At 37.2% G+C, this 25,024-nt stretch overlaps 1 protein-coding gene and 1 long non-coding RNA gene across 2 annotated transcripts in view; both read left to right on the plus strand.

Moving 5' to 3' along the window:
* Positions 1 to 25,024, plus strand: part of LOC128922166 (neuronal acetylcholine receptor subunit alpha-7-like) — a 135,335-nt gene that overhangs the window by 21,643 nt on the left and 88,668 nt on the right. The gene's annotated exons all lie outside the window — the stretch shown is intronic.
* Positions 9,888 to 23,463, plus strand: LOC128922010 (uncharacterized). The gene is made up of 3 exons (XR_008471283.1): positions 9,888 to 9,930; positions 19,782 to 19,826; positions 22,417 to 23,463. It is a non-coding gene; the product is annotated as an uncharacterized LOC128922010 (long non-coding RNA).

Consider the following 25,024-nt stretch of genomic DNA (forward strand, 5'->3'; position numbering starts at 1 on the left):
AATCGGAGATGCGTAATTTGAAAAACTTGGCTGTATGATGTCAGCTTCTAACCAATTTTCTACTTGCTGGTTTACGAAATTTTTGTCTTCTAAAGATAGTCTTCGTGGACGTTGAAATACAGGTACTTCGTCGCTTAAAACGATTTTCATTTTAGTTAGACATTTTTCAATACATTGGGGCTTATAACTATTTACCAATTCCCGAATAACTACGTTATCGCTATATTCTTCTACATTCAAACATAACTCCTCAAACTCATGTAGTAATTCCATTCTGTTTTCTTTACTTTTTCCTTCTACCTCTGGTTTAATATTGTTTCTCTTTACAAATTTCGCTCCTTCTGGCTTTATATTAATGTTGACTTTATCTAATACTGATGTGCCTATGAATACCGAATATGGAATAGCAGTTTCGCTGGTGATGTGAAACTGCTGTAAGAATTTTAAATCATCAACTTCCAATTCTGTAACGAAACTACCATACGTTGAAAATTCTTTTGCGCAGGCGCCATACAAAGTTCTTTTGTCATCGGTCACTTCACCATCAAAATTAATTTTATCGAAAACATCACGCCGAATTAAACACAAACAACATCCGGTATCAACCAGTGCATCAATTTTTAGCCCACCTACTTTCACTATTTTTACAGGTAAACTTATTTTTCCGGTAACATTTACAACATTAATTTTATCTGATTCCTTCTTTACTTTTATACTTTCAGCACTTTTGCACTCGAAAGACTTGTGTCCTATGCCATTACATTTGAAACATTTTGTTTGCTGACTGCTGCAGTCACGAATGAGATGTGTAGAGCTTCCACACTTAAAACACGATTTTGTATGTTTTTGATTGTAAGGAATATTGCCGGTATTCTGTAGTGACCTAACTGGTTTACAATGAATTTTTTCGTAAATTTTAATTTTTTCTTTTAATTCTTCAATTGTTTTTGCTTCGTACAAAACCGCTTTGTTTAGTTTCGTGTCTGTTATACCTTCAATGAAATATGCTATTAAGCTCTCCGTATCAATGCTTAATGGTTTGCTAATTTCAGTAAGAACATACAAATACTCGCGAAACGTTTCGTTTACCCTCTTCTTACGACTTCTTAACTGATTATGTACTTCTGACGACGATAATTTTTTCCCAAACTCACTGATCAGTTCTTGCTTAAGGAGTTCCCAGCTCACTAAGCCTCGTTGGCTTCTAATGAATAATTTGGCGGCTCCCTTTAACAGTTGTTTGCTATAAATGAATTTTTGCACATTATTCCACCCTACTACTACTGCGCTTTCCTCAAATTCGCTTATCCATTGTCGGATATCAATATTATCATCTCCACTAAATTGTGTTAAACTTTCTTTTATATCGTTGAACGTAAAGGTGGATCTATTAATCGGTGTCACCGCGGTCGTAAAATTTGTGTCTTGTACATCTTCATAGGAACTAACTGATTCGTCATTTCTGTCGTCCGTAATTGTCTCATGTCCGTAGTGCAACAATAGTCTTTTTTGCAACTCCGCTTTACGTCCAGTAACGGAAATGTCTAGTTCACGGAGTGCTTGTTGCAGTTCCCTGACGTTAAACGTCAGTATCGTTTGTCTGTCCATATTTTGGGCACCACACAGTAATATTACGGTATCTGAATATTTCTGAACAAACTACTTTTGAATGGAATGTTTCTAAACAAATTACTCTTATAACGATATTTCTAAACAAATTACTCTTATTACAATGTTTCTAAACAAACTACTTCTGAATGAAATGTTTCTCGCTGCTGCAAATACCTTTGCTTTTCCTTAAATCGCCGTTCTGCTCATTCATCACACATAAGCTTTGTACTTGTATTTTCGCCGAAACGCCTTCACGTTGTACACTCGCTCCGCTTTTGTTTCAGCTTGTGCTTTCTAGTTGATTTCGCCTTTCTGCTTACTCACCGCCGCTCACCAGCTGGCCTTCCTCAACGCACGTTCTGCTTATTCACTGACACCGACCAATATGTTCTTACTAGCTCACTCTCACCCGCAGCTTGAGTGATCTGCTAGCCTTCTTCAACGCACGCTCTGCTTATTCATTGACACCAACCAATATGTTCTTACTAGCTCACTCTCACCCGCAGCTTGAGTGATCTGCTAGTCTTCCAACGCACGTTCTGCTTATTCACTGACACCAACCAATATGTTCTTACTAGCTCACTCTCACCCGCAGCTTGAGTGACCTGCTAGTCTTCTTCAACGCACGTTCTGCTTATTCACGGACACCAACCAATATGTTCTTACTAGCTCACTCTCACCCGCAGCTTGAGTGACCTGCTAGTCTTCTTCAACGCACGTTCTGCTTATTCACTGACACCAACCAATATGTTCTTACTAGCTCACTCTCACCCGCAGCTTGAGTGATCTGCTAGTCTTCTCCAACGCACGTTCTGCTTATTCACTGACACCAACCAATATGTTCTTACTAGCTCACTCTCGCCCGCAGCTTGAGTGATCTGCTAGTCTTCTTCAATGAAAGTTAACGGAAAAAAAATGTTGGGATATCGACGCTTACGGACGCTTTTACCGCTTCATGTACAGTCACCGATAAGTAAAACACGCATTAAAATTTTATCCACAATTTATCCCGGTTGAGCCCCCAATTTGTGGGTTTGTGGATTTGTTTATTTAAAACGTAAAGGTTTATTACCACATTTCTTTTAAAAGTTAAGAATAGTTCATTACAACGTTTATTTTAAAAGTTAAGAATAGTTTATTACAACGTTTATTTTAAAAATAGTTCATTACAACGTTTATTTTAAAAGTTAAGAATATTTGTTTAACAAGTTAAAAAGGTTACCAGTGCCGTGTGTTCGCGTCCGCGTCTATTCCAACTCTGAGATCGTTCGTTTTATCCTACCCGCTTGTTCTCGCTACTCTTCTCTACTCGTTATCTTTCAGAGTTGCATGTTATTGTACTACTCTACTCGCTATCTTTCAGGGCTGTATGTTGTTGTATGTGCGTCCACTTCTAGTAATGGGTCGCACTACCGTTCCCACATACATATTCTTTATTGTTCATCTGTCTGCTTGCTTATTCCCTGTGGCCAGTGGTCGACTGTTGGCTGTCATTTTGACTTGGACTTTTAGCACTTTTTGCCAACAACGGTAAATTTAATCATTTATTTTTGACCGAGCACCCCTGCACCTCTTAAATCCCACTGCATTTAGTCCGCCATCCCGAAACTGCTTGTCTCTGCAGTTAAGTTGGGAATTGGTTGGAAATTTCATTTAATTCCATTTCGTAATAATTGTTGCAGCCGCCTATTGTGTAGTGAGAATTCAATTTGCTTGAACTGCCGTCAATTCCGAGGCAGATTGATGACGATGAAGTTGCAACGCCGGCGATATGACAGAGAGTGAAAATCTCCCGCCATTTTTTTTCGATGGGATTGAGGTTCGAGGGAAGAGATGAATTCGAACAGCCAAAAAAGATTTGACGATGAAGGGGCGAGAGATAACAAAAAAGTGATAACTGAATGTACATAAATATACATATTGTCTGCCTCGTTGTGATGTACACCACACCTGCCTCAGAATTTCTCCTCGGCCGAATTTTCGCATGTATAAATGTGTGAAATGGTGCTGTTGATTTTGTAAAGTAGTCGAGTGAACCCATAGTAAAAAACTATTTTTTATAGACGAGCACTTGTAATAACCTATATGCAAGTTACCAATTGGATATTATTTTATAGCAATACATTTATTGGGTTGATTGGTGTGAAACCATCAAAATTACCGTATACTCATTGGTCTTCAAGCTCTTATCGGAATTTTCTTATACAACAATAACTGAATAATAACAATAACACAATTCGCAAACGAAACTCCGGATTTAAAGCTAAAATAGATTAGAACTAGAAATTGAACTCACAAGCGAAGCGAATGACATCAAAATCTCTTGAAGCAAGAAATTTTTAAAAGGAACAAAAGCAAAACGAAAACAGAAACAGAAACAGAAACGATACTGAATACAAAAGGGCAAACATTATGTGAAGGAAGAAAAACATAATAAATGTCCTAAAACAATACGAACACGAGGCAACAACAAGATTATAGTACTGCAGTACAGATGGCATAACAAACATAAAAGTAACGGTGAAACAGGAAGCTGGCACAAATACGAAGAGGAGCAGTTCGACAAGAAGAATGTGAAAGCACTAAACGGCTTAAAACCGGCGGTGCACCACCAGAAAAAAAGTAAGCCTTTCTTCCTCTTCCTTTAGTTGACAAAGGAGATGTCGCAAAAGTAAGGTGTATCCCTTGTATCGTCGAATAACAAGGAAACCCACTTCAGCTACACAAAAAACACGAATTACCCCCGCTGATGACGGTTGGCGACAGTGCGGCTGCGGAGATTTGGGTCAACGCAATATATCGCATAAATTTTGGCTTGCGAGTTGATGTGTGTTTTATAGACGGGATTGGCACGCATTTAAGCGATTGGTCGTGGACAAGAACAACCAGGGCAACAAGAGGAATTTCACTTAGTAATTGTACTTAAGTGGAAAATGGTGAATAATAGGAAACAAGTAGTTGCTCAGTAAAACAAACAATTTTTCGGTTTTTTTAAATAATAAATACCATAGTTGCCCCATCTTATGCTTCAGGGAAACTGGAGCTACATACACATTTCAGTTGAAAAATTTTGAATGCCCTTCCTAAACTTCGCCTGTGAATACAAGAAATTATCGTTCTTAGGATTTCACTCAGGACATTCTATATTTGCCCTCAGCGTATTTCCAGGTAAAGCACAACAGCAAATTTTAATTATTTTTGTCTTTGCCAAATTTTCTTCTTTTTGCTTAGTCTCGCAGAGCTTTGCTAATCTCATAATTCGCTTATTAATTTAATCCATTTTCTATTTCACTGCACAGGTATAAAAAAGAATTTATTTCTAATTTGAAAGCAGGAATTTCTTAATTTAAAACAAAGGCCAGATATTTTCTTTCTTGAGATGCTCCTAAATCAAGTAAAACTGTTTTTCTTTTTAATTTAAGTTCTCTGAAGTTATTATAACTAAGAAATTTAGTTACAGTTTGTATACACTTTCATAAATACATAAAATATAAGAGCATAACTGTACAGCTGCTTAACAAGTGATTTAATGCAGCCGTGAAGGATCTATTTTACTAAAACTTTCACTTAAGTCAGATGTTATACTTGTTCTGCCTTATCTCTTGCTTTTTGTTAAGCGGCGATTTTTCGTTCCTGCAATTTTCCGCTTCTTTAATCCCGATGACTTGATATGCTGTGCTGTGTCGTGCTAAGCTGTGCGCTACACAGCAACGTTAAGAATTTCGGTGGCATCACTCAAGTTTCAAATAAATTAAATTATTTCAGTCGTCTCTTCTGCGACGGCCGGCAAATGCCAAGGTGCCGAGTAGTCCAAGGCAGCATTCTTGCCAACCGAAACATTCTTCAATGAGTCCGTCTGCATGCTTGGCGCAACTTGCGTCCATAATTTGCAACTTTGTTGCATAGTTGTCAATTTGGCCTTGGTCCTTCCAGCGTCCACATTCTTCTAACTTTTCGTGTGATTGCGGTGTTTCTCTTTAGCTGGTGCAGCAATTTAGCAATTTTCTTGCTCGACGACCACGTCTTCATCTTGTTGCAATTCTTTTCACAACACTTAACGGTTTTCAGTTGTTAATTTTGCTTATTTCATTAGTAAGTAAGATGTTAGGATTTCATATTATTGAACATTCACGACAGAAAGCATGATATTTGATCAAATTTGTGTGTTTGCGCAAACATTTTACTATAATAATTGAGACAAAACCCCAGCTCCTTTGAATAGGTATGCTTATAGCTTACCGTGCGAGCTATTGAGATCAAAATCCGAGCGAGAAAATACAGATTTCTGCAATGATTGTCTCTTGGCAGTCCGTAGAAAAATTCCTTAAAGTCATTAGAACTAATGTGCTTTGAAACAAGAAATGCTATATACAATGAAACTGACAGCTTGTCGTATCCACGTATATGTGGTAAATATTTCATTTAAATCGTCACCGGCAATTCTTATTAGTTATTATTCACATCGTCAATACAAAGAAGATTCTCAGAATATAATTTGTTTCTCCACTACCATTCCTCTCACAAAAGCGACTAAACAAATTACTTCAAAACACCGCGGCGTCAAACAGCTACACGGCATTTAATTTCTCGATTTGCATTCATTAAAAATATTACACTACAAGTCGAACGAAGCACAGGGACTCATCTAAGTCAGTCACTTTGTTCATTGCTTAGTCATTTGTCTCCCAAATAACCTGCCTCCTCACCTTTGGCGCTTTGTGTGACCCTGTTGGTTGTAAATCGCCCCAGCACCAAGCAATTAAGATGAATATCTAAAATTAAAGTCACTAAGAGGCAAGACCCAGAGACTAATGGCAGCATGAGGATGGCGTTCAAGACACAAGAGTCAACAGAGTAATACAAAATATAGTTGGGCGAGTGTGTACGTCAGCGAACACGAAGTTGAGCTTCAGCGAAGCAAATTTATTTGTCACATTTATTTCCACTAAAGTGAGCTTAACATTGGAGCGCATTAACTTTCCAAGGTCCAGAGGGTGTGTAAGGCCATATGGCCACACTGGAAATACCACATTCTTCCAAATATCGACTCCTTTATCCCGTCTTTCCTTTGATTTCATTTGTGTCGCTTTCTTTTTTGAATTGTTCCAAATTGTTCTCCTTCGGTATAAATCGCTTGTGCGACTATGTGATTTATTGTAATTTATGTATGTCACGCTTGAGTTTTACTTTTGGGTTGATCACAAAATCGAAATGCAATCTGCTTAGTTAAGCAAAGCTCCAGCACACCAACACACCAATTAGCTGCTTTAATTGTTTCCTTTTTTTCTTTTATTTAATAATGTGCCTAGGAGAAGTCGATGACTAACATTTAAGGTAAACATTTGAGAAAACTTAAGTAGCCGCCTTTCTGCACAAAAAAACCCTTATTGATACTAGAAATTTGCATCTATTTATTGTTGCAATAAAATCATAAATAATATTGAATTAGCATTAAGTTCTACCCGCAAAATTAAAATGAAAATACTTTAAACGTGAGCATTTGATTACATTGGAATAAGATGTTTGACAATCTTCTAATAATATTCAGAATTACCAATTTTCAACCTTCTTGAATTCAGCTTTAATTCATAATTATTTCTTCTTAAGTAGTGATCGCCTACCCTTAATTAACTAGTTAACAATAGACTTAGTTCAACGAGTGGAACATTTAATTTTATTAAATTTTAACACCAACCGAGTAGCAAAACTTAATTATTACTAATTGAACAGATCTGGCAAACTTGACATTTGTGCTGCCAATTAAACTCTAATGTTCATCCACCACTGCCACTCTTAAATGCTCGAATATTCTTGCCAAGTTGTGTTTTCTACATTTTCTACTCTAACATCTGCCACGCGAGTTGTCAGCGCTTTGCCGGAGGTATTTCATCAAGCTGATTGCCTTTATTATCATAATTCGCAGCATGTTTTATCTCGTTTAACAAATTTCTTTTGCAAATGGCAGACGTTTTGCCCGCCGACATTAACAACTGTAATGCTGAAATTAATTACGCGATTAATAGTTTGCTCCTTTTCGCATAGTGAGTGGATAGAACCCGTTTAAAGGTATCTACAACGTGTAAACTTCAGCCAACCGACAATACTATTGTCATTAACGTCTCTTAGTAACTCAGGACGACATTTTCAAATGAATTTAAAAATTTCCAGAACTCACTTTGTACTGTGAAGAAATTAAGTAGAAGAAATGTCACTTTCGGTAAATTATTAACATCCTCCGCTTGTTATTTATAACTACAAATAGTATTCGTTCAAACATTAGGTGTTTAAGAATATTCTTTTCGTCTAACAATATTATTTTTTTATAAAACAGCCTTTGTATCTCCGTTGCAAAATAATAACAAGAACTTCTATTAAGATACTCTGTCTGTCTATGCCTTGAGCATTGGTGGGAAATTGATAAAAATTTGTAATCTTCTTCTTCATCTCACTTCAAATATCGTAATTTTACAAACAGTTTAGCAGTAATTTAATAGTTTATGATACGCTGATATTTACTATCACAAACAAACTTTCAACAAAAGCACCTTCGGCACAAGAATCTGCTTCTCAACTTTTAGTGGCAATAAAGGAAACAACTAAATTTAAGGCCCCTAATCGCTCATATCAGCTGGTGGCATACACATTTGAGACACAAAAACAGCAGCAAAAGCTTTTATGAACTCATCAAATTTCCTAATATTTTTCCTGCCACCACAGCAGAGCCCTTTGTTGTACACCAAAGTGGCAAACAGGTGAGAAACTCTGCTGCAAATAATGTGATGTTAGAGATTTTCCGTTTCACTAGCACCCTTATCGAGGTAACCTTATTGTCAAAATAAAGCCAATCGCAACGTTTTTAGGGCGAACAAATTCAATTTTGAAACACAATAACTGCGGATAACGGTGCATGTGACACACTGAGGAGCGTACTGAAGTACCTAGACATTCTTAAAGCGAGGCGCGAGACGAGGCTAGCGAGGAGGGAAAGTGGTTTGAGTAAGCAACTGGCAACAACAACGAGATAAACGTGATAAAAGCAATAATAAAAGTAATCTACCAACAATGAGAACAACCATAAAGTACCGTAATACTAAAGCAACGCAAACCTGCTACATTCACTGCACGGTAATTTGTGGTGTGATGTCGCAAAACTCCACAAAAAACGCGCCAAATGAGCAACAAATCGCTCATGGAAGACATCCGCAACTAAAGTGCAGAGAATGAGGCGAGTAAGACACCACAACCACAAAAACAAAATCACAACAAATGTGCGTAAAATTAAGACAACATGTGATAGCTTCATTCATGATGCTTCTTAGCCCTTTCGACCCCGACGTTGCCTGTGAGCAATTTCACCAGTTTGATGACGTAAAGCAAAAGCTGTGTTCAATGTTTTAACTTGATTTAAGTGGCTACCTATAGATTAATATATTAGAAATGAAAATCAAAACAGTTAACAACATTCTTTACCTTTATTCTTATAGTTTTTTTAACATAGTGCATTAAAGTCGTTGATAATTTGTGAACGAAAATTTGCATACGTTTGTTAGAATCGATCCAATTATTATAATAATTTAATTCAATGAAAAAATGAGTATGCATTTTTGCTGGAAATGTATTATAGCATTTTCATGAATTCAAAATCTTCGCTTTATGATTTTTGTATACCATCATGCCCCAATGTTACTCAAAAGCAACCTTCTGTAGCGCCCATAATAAGAGGCGTGGCTAGGTAAAATTTTGTTTGTAATCTCTTTTTGGTATTCTTTTATTGTCCCAATGGAGAAAACCGCAGGAAAAAAGTCGGGGTCGAAAGGGTTAGAGAGGAGCCCCGAGGGAACATGCCCATCGCATTGTGAGCTGCTGATCACATTTTGATGTTTCCACCTTTCATGCTGCTGTCATTCGTTCCTTCCTTCCTCAATCTTCCGCTTGCCTCAACCACTTTTGTTGATGATTTTCCGCTTTCAATTTTCAAAATCACGTATACGCCATGCGGCGGTGGGCGGGTATTGAAGTGAGACTTCCGGTTTGTTTCCCTTTGGCAAATGATAAATGCGTGCGGCACTCAAATCAAACACTTAACACAACCAAAACCGAGCAAACGCTTGTTCAAATCAGTGTCTGTGCGTGGAGTGTAACTTTTTAACCGTTATATTGAAGGCACTTTACTTTTTCTTCTTTTCCAGCGTTTATTTTAGAATTTAATTTTGGTTTTCACTCACTCTTCACTCTTTCTTGTTTTACAGTTTGCACAGCTGGCCCGCATGAGAAACGCAGCTTAGCTTCGGGCTGACGCTAATGCAAATCATCGATGTGGTGAGTTTTGTTTGTCTTTCGCTTTTTTTCGTTTTTTTTTCGTGAATAAGTAGGTGTTACCCCTATCAGATGTTCGCACACATTAATCGTTGGATGTGCAAATTACATTTTTATACGCCCTGAGGTATGCTACACTGAAAGCATTAAATTAGCAAATAAAGCCAATTACGCGGGCGTGGCGCACAAAGAAGATTGTTTAACCTTTAATTAGCCTAAAATATACACACAAGTACTCTGTGTAAGAGCGACCCACATATCTCTTCGCGGTATGTAAACGCTTTATGAGACGAATCTAATTAGTAGGTGCTATAATAAAGTCCTGAACAATACTACTACTACTACGAATATTTAATTTATTTACCAATAATATAGAAAGGTTAAAGATATTTCTAAGTTTGCCAGAAATGCAAACCAGTGCATCAACCATAACTTATGTGTCTATTGGAGCAGTTTAAGTAAGTTCGAGATGTTTGTGAGCTTTTTTAATTTCGATCACAAACAGTAGCGTGGCCTTGACTTTCCAACCCACTATCAATGACCTTTATTCATCAAACAGTCGCTTCTACAACGCTCATTCAGCACACAATTCCTTCGCACAGCACTACCAACTCTGCTCCCTAATAAAAATGCTAATTAAAAACACACAAAAGCAAAGTTTTCAGAATGAAATTGTTATAAAAAGGAAATTAAATAAAGTAGAAAAACACGCTCTAGATGAACAAAACACAGCAAAATGAAGCCAATGTGAGGCATTTGGAAATATATAGACTTTTATGAGCTCTGTAGATGAAAAACGAAACGGAAACGTGCCCTTGGCTAACTTTCCCACGCAGATGCAAAACAAAGTTCGCGGAATAATCTGCGAACTACAAAGCAAAGCTAAACAAACATTCGCCAAGGTAGCGAGCAGTCACAGCAGTGAATCTGAATGCTTTCATTAGGCAAAGTAGCTACAGCGCCCATTGTTAAGCTACGTTTGACGCGTTTATCTTCCGCTCTGGCTTCTCATTCATTTGCGCGCTTTTCTTGCTTTGGGGCTTTGTGACCCATTGTAGCCGCCCTTACACATATGTACATACGCTCATATCCAAATGCGAATATATTTCTTCACTGAGATTTGTTATTTAATTACCACTCGGGTTTGAGTGGCTGGCGCGAAATTACTGCGAGCATAATTAAAAGGCAATGCCCCTTCGATGACTCGATAAGTACACCAAACGCAGCCAACTTAACATTCTAAGAGGCATTAGTGCCGCTGTAATTTCCCCTCACTTTGCTCACTAATAAATGAGTAGACTGTTGCTAGATAATAGACAGCATCTCGAGGCTCAAAGGGCTTATACTGCAATATTTATGATTTCATTCAAGAAAGGCACACTCTATGTTCCCAAGGTGTAAGCATATGAGACACATACAAATCCAGATGTGCTTTTCTTGTAGCTTTTCCTCCACACTCCTTTCTTACGCGTGCCGTTGTCATTAACTATTTACAACTGTCGCCACAATCCGCATGCCCTTGTCGTCTGAAACACCTACAATAAGCGCACACCTACGTTTCTCTAGCTAATTTCGAAATAAAAGTAATTTCCAACACTTTAGCCATTTTGTAATGTAGTTTATCGTCGTCTGGGTGCACATAACGGTAAACTACCTTTTCTATTGTTATATGCTTTTCACACTGTTTCTTCTGCATTTATTTTCATTTTATGGCGTTCGTTTTTATCTCTTTTTATTTTCCATTGAATTGTGTAAAACCGCTATTGTTTAGATAAGAAACCAAAATTTGTCTTCTCTCGCTAATCACCAGAGCGGCTATATTTTAAGATTATCCGTGTTTCCGTTCTTTATTTTCCAATTATCTTTAATAGTTGTTGTAGAAAATCTTTTTTTTGCATCGCCTTCTATTCTATCCAATTTTACATTACATTTCACCCCAACATTTATTGTCTCAGCTCTCAAAATATGTACCTGATATTGCCATGGATACTTTTCCATTGTTAAGTTCATCATTCTGACCCGCACACAGCTGAAAATTTAATAAACTCAGTCATCATAGTTTGTCTACGGCAATCCAGTAGCGGTGACTTTATTAATTTATATAAAATTTCGCTTTCATGAATATTTATGAGATCATCGGAAGTTATATTACTCTTCTTGGTGTCGATGTTAACGAAATATCATAGTCAAATTTTCACAGGGATCAGCGCTATCAAAGCTGTACAACAGAGCTTCTTTGGACTTCATTATTTTCTCATATAATTATGCATTACGATAGAGAACTATTTATGTGTTGGACAGACAGGTTGGATGCTGCTTCTTCAGTCAGAAAACCAAAGTTAAATTCCAAATATTTAAATTCATTTCTCCATTATTGTCTCAGGGGTACATAGAGACAGTCAAATTTTAACTGGTAAATACATAAATACTGAAACATTGTTCGTTTTTCAAACTCCACCAGCCAATAAATAATCAAACTTCCAGAACTGTCGGGGACTACGTGCGAATTAAGCAATACATTTCAAGTTAGCACTAAATTTGCAGTAAGATTAGAGGCAGAAAATTGTAATATGCAATCTGAAAGCAAATACTACAAATTGTAAAGAAGACTTTGTGATGAAGGAAAACAATGAAATTTGTTTCATTATTTCTAATTCACACAGAGAAGGCATCACGATTTTCCACATTCTACAGAGCCTTATTTCAACACAGCATGGCGATGATGTATCAATTTTCTACGTGCTCCATTCAAGAACAAATGTGTTCACGGGTGCCCAACATGACGTATGAGTAACATTTTGTAACGACTTATTGGAGTCTATCGCTGACAAGCTTAGTAATACTATACAGACGTTCGGTGATGTTATTAGTAATTGAAGTGGCCAAATGTTAGTGATTTTTCTTTCATATTGCAGAAAATTACGTGATACTTTTCGATATAACCAAGAGCCTACACTTCGACATAGTTGTACATATGTGTATGTGTGTGACCAAATAACAATTTCTATTTCTTTCTCCAGTGGGCCATTTATGGCATCGCTGACGTCGCGTATGTGTCATATGTTATAGAGAGGCTTTCTGAGTCAGTGGCAGTGTATAAAGTGGTTTCATATATACACTACCTTTCATAATTATTCGGACTCATGATATTCCGATGCATATACTTTGTGGGAAAGCATTTATTAATTTATAAAAGCTCATTTATAAAACTACAAAAGGATAATTAAACAGATTGCATTTATTTCTAAAAAAATGTGGTTAACTAATTACCAATGTCTTTTCTCCGTAAATTAACTACACCACATACTTATATGAAATGAGACAATAACAGAGAGGAATATTTCGCATTTGTCTGCGTTTAGCGATATGTTTTCGTTTATTGTCACTTCAAAATATTCCACCGTCGACAAATATTTATTTTACGAGCACTTATTATGTATTATGTTTGTAAGAATATGGACAAATCTAAATAGCCTTCAAAGGAAGAGGAAGCTTAAAATAATAAAATATATACGTACAATATAGTCTGGTTACATTTCTTTTTTGCTCCGCTCTTCTCTGCCCATATTCCTCTCGGTAATGCCGACAAACTAAAAATTTGTATATCATATGCATATATGCTATTGTATGTGTTTGTATATTCGTTGTCAAGCGACATCGTCACGTGCGCAAACAATTCGCGTAATGAATATTTACTGCAGATATTTCCCAGCACTCGGATTTCATCTAATTTTTATTACCAGAAACCAGATTTGTTTCGAAATGCTTAGCGTAAATTATTGAAGTTTCTGTGTTTATTCTCGCACATGGAAATAAGTGCGTGGCACATAAAACCCACACTTAATCTATTAAAAATAAAATGAATTGGAAACATGTGTTGCGAATGAGTCGCTTCGACTTCACTTTCTCCATTTGATGACTATCCGAGTCTACACAGGAAGATTAAAATTTATTGCTTTCGTTTGGATTATGTGCATTTCCAAGGCTAATGTAGGACTGAGTTGGGGCTCAAAAATTGAAAAGGCTGTCACGCATAACGATTTTTCTCATTTGTAATCGTGGTTAGGCCTTTTTCGAGCTCATCAAAAATTCACTTGACAATTTAAATTGTACAAATATGTCAACTTGTTACATGAGAATCCACTTAACTATATCGTAAACCGAAAGTAGGGAAAGGATGTATCCCAGAAAGCGAACAGTTGCTAGCAAGAGCATTCGTTTTCACCATCTTATTTAAAATTGTAGTTTACAATGAATGAAATGGTCAATGAGTACACACTCATATATCTAAGTGTGGATATAAAAGTATTTTGGGAATATGCGTGCAACACAATGAGGCAAAGCTGGATTGCTGCATACTAATTTGTTGCGGCAATATGCGACGGCGATTAGGAACTTGCTGCCAGCTTTTGGAAGTTGTGGGTTATGCCAAAGAAGGTCACATAAGCTGCTAAGTTCTGGCATTCATACGCAATATTAATAGAACAAGGATCTGGAGCCAAATGGAACGATGAAAAATGAATATATGATAGGTAGCATGATGATGTCAAAAATGGTGATGATCACGATATTCATACGTTCGTTGTGATTCTGTTCAATATTTAAGTGTGTATAACACTCATTGGGTGATATATAAGAATATAGTCGGCCATGTTGCCAATAGATCAATGAAAACTTCAAGAACATCAGATTTGCACTGGGTTCTAACGTCCTCATGTATAAATGTTGGTTTACAAAATCGAGACAAAAGACCGGCAACACAACATAATAACTGTAAGGAAACGATATGACATAACCGTTTTGATTTTGACACATAATATGTCAACAGCTGTCAACGGAACAAATTCGTTTGCTTGTTACTTTCTTAAGTAAACACAATAACACCAGCACACACACACACACATGCTAGGTCATACCTAATCGTTTTCCTGTATTTACGGATCTGTGTATTGGTATGGATGTTTGTTTGCTCATTTGATGGTTTACCAAATTATTACAAATGAAACGAGCTCATATGCTTTTATGCCTTACCCACAAACACACATATGGATGTAGATTTGCACATTTCGTCTTTTTTCTATTTCATTAGAAGCCATCTGAGCATTTCATTACCCTTAGTGGTCAAGGTATGTATAGCTGATGAAAGAACAAAATTTGCACATTTGCACATGAATATGAAACTCTGCGTGTTCTCCTGTGTTCTCTCATTAAAACTTTTATGTAAGTTTTCCAAAAATATGTCGGCATTCAATTTTTGAAGTAATAATAGTGGGTTTGTCTCCTGGTCTTTGTTTATTCAATTTGGTTTATTTTTGACTTTCTTTTCTCCTGTTTGAGTTTTAAATATTTTCAGGCTCAAGAGCATGATCAGCAGTAGAAATACCTTTTTTCTATCCAAATGCTTTCGTTTCATTGTTCTACCTGCCAACTGACCAGACAAGTGGGAATAATGCTACACACTGCCTCTCTTCTCACCTCACAAGCTCTGCATCAGCAAAGCCATTTATCAAAGGGGTCCACACACAAGGGTTTCCTTTTTGCATAGTTTTATATTTGTGTGCTTTAAAAGCTCCTTTTCTGTTTGTCATTGTATTAGTGAGTACAATGCCCGAGCCAAATTCACACTTTAGATTTTTCTAGCTGCCATTTTGGGTATTTACATAAAAGAATTCCACATACAGATCAGTATTTGAGTGTGTCCATTTTTATTTATGGGAACTCACGAGTTTATTCATGCTTGAATGCAGGCTTAATATGTTAGCTGTGTAAAGAAAAACACACGAATTGGTGTTCAACAAAGGAAAAAAGGTTGTGGCTATATTTGCTTCTTTAGAGGTGTCAAAGCTGAAAATTTCAAACTGGAGAGCAGTGAAAATTTCTTTTTTTTAGAAAAGAAAAACAAACGGGAGTAGTTTCATTTGATTAAAAAGCACACCTATATAATCCATTAAATTAAGGTTACGAAACTAAAAATTTAATTTAAAAAAATTTCAGGTGGTCTTTAAAAGGGCATGGGAGAATAGCTTCGCCCAATGCACCGCTTTAAATGTAGATTGCTATCAATGAAAGCAATCTCATCCAACCAATGCAACTATAAAGAAAATATGGACTCCATTTTGAACGAGTTTCAACGAGTGGCTGCGACCAATTCAGCGGCTCAGTCTCATTGCAACCGCTTTGTTGCTTTTGATGGCGTTAGCTCTGTATTGCCAAAGATAACAGGTTCCAAAGTGACGCCAACGCCAACGCCAATGGCAATACAAACAGCAATGAATACTGTAAAATCACAACAAAGTAACTGTAAACCATAACCACAGCCGAGCGGCACACGGCTCTGCAGCTCCGGAGGTGCTCCATCAACCCGCACTTCCGCTACCACAACGGCAAGTGTAACGGAACTGACCCAACACGCATAGTGGCAAAGCCAATCTATTATACATGAGAGTGGACGCGAACGCGCAAATGCAATCAAAGAGTCATGCGTGTGCTAACCTGCCTGTGGAAAGCTGAAAGCGAATGATCATATATTTGTGTGTGGGATATCTCTATGAAAACATATGTACCGTTTTACTCACTCGCACCTTTCCAACGGCATTCACGCTAGTTGCCATTTTCCCAACTCAACGAATCGCTTTAAAAAGTGGGAATAAAGAAATAAACAAACAAACCTACAGCCGTGGGATATGCGATAGAGTTATCAGTTTACTGGCGAAGCACACGGATTTCTGAGGTTACGCATACGCCCCGTTGGACCAACCGGTATTTCTATCTAAGCGATCGTTTGTTCTGTTGTTGACGATGGTGGTTAAGTTGCGGTTGTTCGTTGTGTTTTCGCTAGCGCCCAAGCAAAGTAAGCCATTTTAATGGAATAGGGCTGCAACAACGAAGTGTGACCGCGAGTAGGTTTGCCTCGTGACCAAGAAACAAAGATGGGGGAAATGAAGCGGGATAAAAAAATGAACGCGTATCTAAATTATATGTGTATGTATGCGTGTGTATTTTTTGCCGTTTTCATTCCATTTTGGCAAATAAATTTTACGAAAGTTGGCTCGGAGATCTCGCACTTGGCAGTCGACGCGCTGAGTTTTGTCTGCAGTAATTTCTTTGCTAAATAAAAATCTTATTTGAATTGTGGTGACTGGCGCTCGAAAGCTACTTTTTACATTTTTCTCCCTTTTTCTGGCATTTTATACGCGCTGCTTTGTTGTCGTTTCTCGGTATCTTGCTTTATGCAGCGAAGCGTCCCTAATGAGTTGAGTTGCATAACAAATATAATGAGCAAGTCGACGGTGAAATTCAAATGAAAAAGTGTTGAAAAACTTGTCATGCAACTTCCGGCCAGTTTTGCCCTACAACAAGAATAATAATAACGTGAGTTAAAAGAAAAATGGGTACAGGAAGTTTTAAAGCAAGGTAGAACAAGGCAAGCCAAAAGCTCATAATTGCGTTATGCAAAGAAAAATAAAGAAGAAACAAGGGCAGTGAAACTTAAAATGCAAGAAAAGTATCCAAAAAACATGTTTAAACCCTTTCGGCTAATTGCTATTGAGAAACAAAAACAGGAAAAAGCCAAACAGAGTGAGCATCCTTTAGCTCAGTAATTTCAGGACTTACATCGGCTGAGTAAATTATTATTTTTGGTCACAACAAACCATGTTAAATTTAAACAACAACGGTAAAGAAACCCAATCCTAAACAAACTCAAGTTGCAAGAAGCGCAAAAACAGAGTCAGTCACATAACCACGAATTATTCTTAATATACTGACAAAGGAATTTCCCTACATTTCACTTATTTCTTTGTTTCAGTACTCAGAGGTTGAAGACAGCTCGAGCATGTTGTAAAGTAATTTAATTTTTTGTTCAAAATGCTGTGGACATACACAAAAGAAAAATATGCATGAGACTTCCATTCCTTATAATTTTTAATAATAGAATGTACGAATTGCTTCTTTCAATAAGTGGGCTAAAGCGTTTTTACATGACTTAACTTTTTTCTCAGGATGTTATCTGAAAATTTTGGCTGAACCATTTTCATGATTAGCAAATGCAAAGACCCCGATCCGATACCCGTACATATGTTCAAAGCCACAATTAATTAATCATATACATTTTATAATGTCATATTTGAATTTGATTTAATCAATTAAATAATTAAATTAGCATTTAACCATTTTTTTGATCAGCAACAACAACAATGAACCAGAATTTCACGCCAACATTGGTCAGCGAAAGCAAGTGTAAACTCCAACAAAAAGCTAGTTGACTAATTCAAAACAATTCAACAATTGTGAATGTCAAATTTGTGAACTTGTGAATTTGTGTAAGCGAACTCCCATAGCATTTGTAACCTCAGAGCCATGCTAAAACACTGTCAACACGAAAGCAAACGAGCAAGTTGTTGTTATTGGTATTTATTTATTTAACAGCGCGTGAACAAGCGGCAATTTTCGAAATTGCAGCAGCGTGTTTCGTCGGCGCAAACGATTTTTGCAACCACAGTTATTCAGCGAACTTTGACGTGTGCAGTGCAATGTTGCAAGGCTTGCACAATAACAACAACAGCGAATGACTCTGTGGACATCAAATCAAAAAGCGCCAACAATTTTGGACGCAAATTTTCCGTTTATTTGCGAAAATCATTGTGGCAACCCTAATCTGAGAGCTGCCATATTGAGTGTACCAATTCGAATACCCAGAATGCAGTCGCAGCAAGCTTTATGGACCTTTTGTGTTTGAAATTAAAGCGTGCTGGTCATCAAAACGCTGACTAATTGTGCAGCCGTTTTGTGGTAACTATTTGCCACTAATTAAAAAATTGTGTTTTACCGTTAATTTTCATATGCACGAGGTTTGAATTTGACAGTTGTCAAAGGAAAATTCGCTCGTCAAATCGCCGCCACAAATATTTGCAATTGTTTATTTTCCTTTGATTGTTTTCATTGTTCGGTGTAAAATTTAATTTGTTTTCAAATAAATGCCAACACAACAAAAACAACACATGTACATACATTCGTTTTTAGAAGGCGAAAAACTGGAAATCAGAAAGGGGATTAATTTTAAGAGTAAATATATATGTGAAAATGTTATAATATTCAGATTGTATGTAGGTGAACGTGATTTGTTATATTGAAATAGGTTTATGCACTAATAACATTAACAATATTTAGGTTAAGCTGCCCATACTGAATTATAATTAAATGATTTCATTACACACGCAATAATTAATTAATTATGCAAAACGCCTCCATTTGCTTTTAATGCCAGCTCACATCAATTTATGCGCCAAAACAGGTGTTTGTATGACTAGAAGTGGACATGGCCACCCCTCTGGGTATTAAGCGCATTTAATGCATAGCGTATGGTAACACTTGAACAACTCATTACCAAGCTCCAATTATGAGGGAGATTACCATAAATGGTTTTCTCGGATTACGAATGCGCACTCAGAGCAATAGATGTGAGGACAAGACATGCGGTTATTTATAGAATATATGTATACTTTATTTAAACCCTCTACGGAGGAGAATATAAGTAGATGAAATTGCAAATGCCGAATATTCAAAAACTCATTTCTAACATGCTTAAGGAATCACTTAAGATTACCACTTCAAGCTGATACGTTAATTCGCCTCCGAATGGTCGATATTGTTCAAAATATGACAATAAAGTGAGATTTCATATTACACTATTTATCCACTCAATGGTCAAGTGTTGTAACTTTAATTACTAATATTTCTAATATGTTAAGCCAAAGCTGGCAAACTATATAAATCTTACTATTTATATTTCCAAAAACCATCGATAACTGCTGATATACTAACTGGTATTTTATTTGCGTATTTTCTCTTTGCAGGACGAGAAGAATCAATTGCTAATAACAAATATTTGGCTCAAATTGGTAAGTTGGGAATCAAAAGAGAAGCAAACGCAATAAAATATTGTCAAACACTACAACAATAAACATCTACCATGAAACATGCATAATATATATATATATATATTTGGCGTAGGAACCGCTTTAAGCGATTATAGCCGAAACATGCATAAACAAACACATAAATCCGAATCTAAGCCGAATGAAATGCAAATAAATGAAAGCCCAAGAAGTCAAATAAATAACGAAACATTGCGCAAATAAAACACAAGAAAATCAAATAAGCAAATTCTGCTGAAGCGAAGGGTGAAGAGAGTATCGATTAGTCGTGCGATTGCTGGTTGGAATACAAATTTTATTCAAATCTAGAACATGCCAGAGCATCAGACAGCTCGATTAGAGACGCATTAATCTTCAGCGTCGGCAAATCGTCTGCCCAGGGAATAATGTCAACAGCTTTTATTGCCAAACTTCTGGACAGACAGCAAATAAACAATAATTATGCTCGAGGGGCGATAGAAATCAGAATGCGACAATCGTGTCTTTGAATATTTGTATTTGCTAGAAGCAATGTTGGATATCAAATATGATTAACTTTTTGGTCATTGCTTTCTCATTAAGCTAGAGATTGCCGACCATATTCAATTTTTTTAATCAAATAAAATTAATAAATACAAGCTCTTTTGTGCTTCCAGCCTTTGCTTTGGGCAATAAATCCCACTGTTGTAAGCTTGAATAATTCCACTCATGCGACAAGGCAAAACTCATAAATCCATTTGGCTTTCGTCCGATGAAAAATATGTTTTCAAAGCGTGACTGCAATGGCACTGTGATATTTGTTCCGATAAAACTTGTTAAAGCCTTTACCACAGAGTTCATTCACAGCAATATAAAGAAATGATGTATAAAGTAGCACTAGGCTAAGAGGAAAGTATTGAAATGGTGCAAAGCCGAGTTGAGAAAGACGTTTGATGCTTGTTTCCAGATGTTGGCAGTAACAGAGAATGACAACTCAAATCCAAAGCAATGAAATGAAAGTGTTAAACCAAAAGGTGGCTCAGAAAGGAAATCTGCATTTCACTCTAACGGGTAAACGGCTTTTAGCGTAATTTGATGATAAGCGTCTATTTATGTCACCCACACACTCACAAAGGAAAGAGAAAAACGAATCTCTGTCATCCTTCGTCAGTCAGTCCTCCTTCAACAATCAACAGCGACACATCCCCATCGCATAATAAGGCCCTCTTTATGCAATTTTCTAATGGAAATGCAATTACTTTGTTGTAACTCAATACTTGTCACACGCTTTCATATGCAGTGAGTGGCAGAGTAGTATGACGGTGCGTATGAGTGACAATAATTGCGTGTCTAATGGTGAGTGATTAATGTAAGTGTCTCGAGCAGCTTACAAAACGCTTCGCATTTATATATTTTCACGAAAACAACAACAACTCTACTAATTCTCATCATTATCATATTCCGTTTCTTTTCATATTTTCACAATTACCGATCACTCATTCAGGAATTATGACGAGTAAATTGCACAAAAGTAAAACGAAATGTGGCACATGTGGCTATAAGCTATGAGTAGGTGTATATGCAGTCCATTCCTCAAATCACAGATTTCGTTTTGTTTTCGGAAAACACCAATTGAGCACAATGGGTAATACCACCGTTCCTTTGTGATATTTTAGAAATATCCTTTGCCTTCCTGACCATCTCCAATGTGTCGGTTCCATTTGTTATTATTTCTAAATCACGCTCCACTCTCGCCACTGCTATTCGCCACTCCCTTGCCACAAGTCATGATGAAGCGCTTTCCATCACTCTGCTTGCAGCACTGCCTTCTTGTAATTTGTCCCTTTGGTATATTGTTCTTAGACGCTGGCTATTTGTTCACTATGCTTGCAAGTCTCTATTTTCGTTTATTTTGCCAAAATGCTTTTTGCGGAAATTGGAACCTATTTAATCACGAAACATATTTATTGCGAAAGAAAGCTTAAAATTACAAGCTCTACAAACTATGACCACTTATTTGTCGACCAAGCTCTCTTTTGCTTGAAGCCTTTCTCTCTTAGCGCTGGATCATTCATCATCCATTAGTGCCTTCGTCACACCTACAGCGAAGCAAATAATATGTTTTACTGAAATCGAAATTAATGTCTAAGAGTAACTGGAACTAGCAGCCCCTCTAACCAACTCTTCTCTCTTTCACCATTTGCCTCAACACGTAACGGTTTTCTATATATTCGCTGAAGCAATTTGCCGTTTTGCATTCCGTTTATAATTTGGCGGTTGCGCCAAATGCATTTTGATTACTTCTGGCAACTCATGTACTTAGGAAATTGTATTTCAGCGCGGCAAACAATGCAACATCGCGCCATTAATAAAAATTTGTCGAAATTAGGTCGTCGTAATGGGTCTTAAAAGAAAAGTGTTCGGTTACTGCTGCAATTTCATATGGATGTGCTATGGAATTCATAGAAAGAGGCAAAGTTGATTTTACTTGAACACCACCGTTGCACCACCATTTCCTATAACAGCTTAAGTGTAATCTTGCTGAATTTAATTTAATTTCAACTCTTTAATTTCAATTTTATCTTCTTTTTCACAGGCACGATGAGGGTTTCGACGGCACCTGCGCCACCAATATTGTGGTTTGGAATAACGGCTCGTGTCTGTTGTGTCGCCTGGAATTTTTAAGTCCACCTGCAAAATCGACATCACGTGGTTTCCATTCGACGATCAGCGTTGTGAAATGAAATTCGGCTCATGGACATACGATAGCTTACAGGTGAGCTTTTACACAATTTAGTGAACAATATACTTAAATTAACTAATGAACTCAATTAACACCAAATTAAGTTAATCACTTCTAAATTCAAAGTGGAAAAAACAATAAAATCCAAATAAAAATCCATCGGTGGCAAGCATGACAAAAGTAAGCAGAGCCCGAACAGTAACCACTAATGGACCCACAAACGAGTTTAACACGCCGCGAACAATCTCATCGATGTAATTTGGTGGAATTATTTTAATGGCTTTTTAATTCGTTCTTTACAGAGTCATCAGTTTACTCATTTGTCGGTTTTCTCCCTCTCTCTTTCTGTTATCCAAACTGTTTGCTCCTTTTCCACGAGCATTGATTGTCATTGTTATTACTGTGTCATCATTATGAGCAGCTATTAAAGTTTTTGTTGCAATTTTTGGATTCTATACTGATTTGGTATCAAATTGGCAAGAAGAGTGTAAGGTGGAAATTGTGCAAGAGAATTGATAAAAATTGTATTTAATGGTCTAAATGTGCCCCATTGAATATAACCTTAAGAAGGAAAATCTCCGCACCAAAGCCAAAAATCTTAACTTCACTCAAAAGTAATAACGGGAGCAGCTGGCAAACATGATTCAAATATCCAATCGCCTTTAACAATATTATTTGTTTGTATGGCCAAAGAAATCTATTATGGCTTCAGCAAAAGCAAAAGAAGCGAAGTTGGGAAACTGAAACCACGGAATATCGATTTGAATCTTAAGAACACTTCCTGATTGATTCATGTGAGCCCTACAACTCAACCAAAGGCACTGTCTGCACTGAAGTTGGCGTTGCGGTGGTGCTCTGAAAGCTTTTGGTGTCTTTGCGGCTTCTAAGTGTTGCTTTAAGTAAAACCTCACTTCACTAACTCTAGATTTACGACGCCACTAACAGCGTTCACAGTGGCACGCAGCGGCGCTGTGTCAGATTTAGTAGGAAGATTTACAATTTTGGTTTTGGTGGCATATTGAAAAAGCGAATTATGGCGAATATGTGCCGCGCCAATTGCATCTAAGCGACTCAAATCGGTGGAAAGTAGTGATGATAGTATTTGCTGTAGTTGCTAGTTGTTAGTTGCAAGTTCGTTAATTTGCGAGTGCATCTTTGGTAGGCTCTCTTAGCTGAGTAGGAAATACGTACACAAGTCGTCAAGGATCTGCTACGTTTTCTTTACACTTTTCCCGTCTGTACGAGTTGGCATTGAAAGGCAGAGTTCCGTCATTGCATAGACTTGGCATAAACATTTGATTTCGGCTGCTCGCTGCTGCTCCAAAACAAATGTGGTTGAACCCGAAGTTACTCAAGTTGAAATTGCGACATGTTGCGGTCGCCTCTCGCACAGCTTCTTGCCAGATTTGTTAATTTATTTTTTGGCATCAGCATTTCTTCCAGCGCAAATGCTTCCATTGTTATATTTCACGATCGAACTTTTTGCGGCGAATAACGAAATGCAAACTGTGGGCGGTCCAATCTCACTAGGGCGTCCTTGAATGGTCTTCAGCACAGTGAATTAAATCATGTTGGTTGTCAGTGAGGTTGTCTTGCGTGGAAATTGCATTTGTCGGGCACGCCAGTGGAATATATTAGCCTAGCCGCAAGCTCCTGCTGCGAATGTGACCAAGCAATTTGGCTTTCGCCTTTTCACTGATTTGCGTGATGTGCGCTATTTATTGTAAAAGGCTTCCAATTTCCTAAACGTTTACTTTTGAATCCAAATGAGACCATTTAAAGTGTTTTTCCATTTGTTATTTGGCATTCACCAAAAACCCACTCATGTGGCCTTGTACATTTGCTAAGGAAATTGAAAATGCGGTTTGGCAGACTTCGGTTGGAGGCGCTTTATTCGGATTTTGGCTTCGACTTTCGCAGAAGGCATTCATTAACTTCGCACCTTTTTCCAATTAAAAATAAAAAATAATTATATAACAAATAAATATAACATTGAAAAATACTGCATCCGTCTATGACGAGTAAATTGCACAAAAGTAAAACGAAATGTGGCACATGTGGCTATAAGCTATGAGTAGGTGTATATGCAGTCCATTCCTCAAATCACAGATTTCGTTTTGTTTTCGGAAAACACCAATTGAGCACAATGGGTAATACCACCGTTCCTTTGTGATATTTTAGAAATATCCTTTGCCTTCCTGACCATCTCCAATGTGTCGGTTCCATTTGTTATTATTTCTAAATCACGCTCCACTCTCGCCACTGCTATTCGCCACTCCCTTGCCACAAGTCATGATGAAGCGCTTTCCATCACTCTGCTTGCAGCACTGCCTTCTTGTAATTTGTCCCTTTGGTATATTGTTCTTAGACGCTGGCTATTTGTTCACTATGCTTGCAAGTCTCTATTTTCGTTTATTTTGCCAAAATGCTTTTTGCGGAAATTGGAACCTATTTAATCACG

Source organism: Zeugodacus cucurbitae, chromosome 5 (assembly GCF_028554725.1).
Source record: "Zeugodacus cucurbitae isolate PBARC_wt_2022May chromosome 5, idZeuCucr1.2, whole genome shotgun sequence".
Lineage (NCBI taxonomy): Eukaryota > Metazoa > Arthropoda > Insecta > Diptera > Tephritidae > Zeugodacus > Zeugodacus cucurbitae.